We start from the raw sequence: 1,592 nt of genomic DNA, 5'->3' as shown, positions 1-1,592 counted from the left end.
AAAGTATATATCAGTGAAAAGGGAGGACTGTAGTAAAAGGAGTAATCTGCCATGGGTGTCTAAGGAAATAAGGGAGTCTATCAAATTGAAATAGAAAGCATACAAATTGGCAAAGACCAAGGAGAAACTAGGAGAATAGAAAATCTTTAAAGATCAACAGAAAGCTAGATGGGATTGGGGGAGAAAAGCGATGAGTAGCTATGCCAGGCCAGAATAGCAGTTTACACTGCTAGAGGGAAACCTATTGTGTGGGGAACATATGGCCTCTGTAATTGTTGAAGCACTTAACTGTTACCATAGAGATAATCCTGATCAAGTTACAAATCACAGCACACCCCAAAAGCTTGTTCTTCCAAATAAACCTGTTGGACTATAACCTGGTATTGTGTGATTTGTAAGTTTGTTCACCGCACCCCAACACTGGCCCCTCCACATTAGAATCCTGACAGATACCCCACTGAAACTGAAGCGTCTGTCAGATACTTGAGGAAGCCACAGGGGTCTGGGGGGAGGGGGTGTGTTTTAACCAAAAAGTGCTAAACTGAACTAGACTTTCTAACTGCCGTTGCCATGGAGATAATACTGAGAGACAGCCTCTATTCAAAGTCCCAAACCACAAAGGCATAAGAATGGGAAGTTTACATCGGACAGGCGGGGAGTTACCTGATGCTGCCTGGAGGTGTTCTGCCATGTTTCCAGGTAACTGCCATGTCTCATAAATAAAGACTCAAAGAAGACTTCTCAGAGTTCTGTGCCCAGTTATTCCTATCCAGCAGGGTTCAGGAATATGAGGACACAGCAGTCAGTCTTCACAGTGGAGAACACGAAGAACATGCCAGTAATTGATAAGGAGACTGAGGAAGGTGAGGATCTAGAAATAACCATTATCATGAAAGCGTTAGAGCTGGGCAAGCTAATGGAGCTAAAGGTATACAAGTCTCATTGCCCTGATGGAACACATCCCAGGATACCAACAGAGTTAGTGGGAGAAATAGCAGATGCACTTAGAGTTACAGAATCCGACAGCAGAGACAGGCCCTTTGGCCCAAACTGGCCCATGCCGACCAAAATGTCCATCCATGCTAACTCCATTTCCCTGCACTTGGCCCATTTCCTATCCATGTATTTGTCCAAATGTCTTTTACCTGTTGTGAGTGTTCCTGCCTGAACCACTTCCACTGGCATCTCATTCCATATACATACCACCCTCTGTGTAAAACAGTTGCCCCTCAGCTTCCCTTTTATTCGTTCCCCTCTAACCTTCAACTGATGCCGTCCAGTCCTTGATTCCCTGGGAAAAAGACTGAGTGCATTCACCTTATCCAAGCCCCTCATGCTCTTATACACTTCTAGAAAAGTACCCCCTCAGTTTCCTCTGCTCTAAACAAAAATATCCTCGCTTGTCCAACCTCTCCCTATAACTCAGACCCCTGAGCCCTGGCAACATCCTTGTAAATTGTTCTGCACTTTTTACAGTTTAATAACTGAAACCTACACTGCATTCTTCATATTTCCAGTATTTCCCCATGGTGCTGGAACCGACGTGACAACGCCAATGGATTACAATCCATGATCGAGAATGAACTCCTTTA

The sequence above is a fragment of the Chiloscyllium plagiosum genome, unplaced genomic scaffold, assembly GCF_004010195.1.
Source record: "Chiloscyllium plagiosum isolate BGI_BamShark_2017 unplaced genomic scaffold, ASM401019v2 scaf_7626, whole genome shotgun sequence".
NCBI classification, from domain to species: Eukaryota; Metazoa; Chordata; class Chondrichthyes; order Orectolobiformes; family Hemiscylliidae; genus Chiloscyllium; species Chiloscyllium plagiosum.
Note: the sequence above shows the minus strand (reverse complement) of the source record.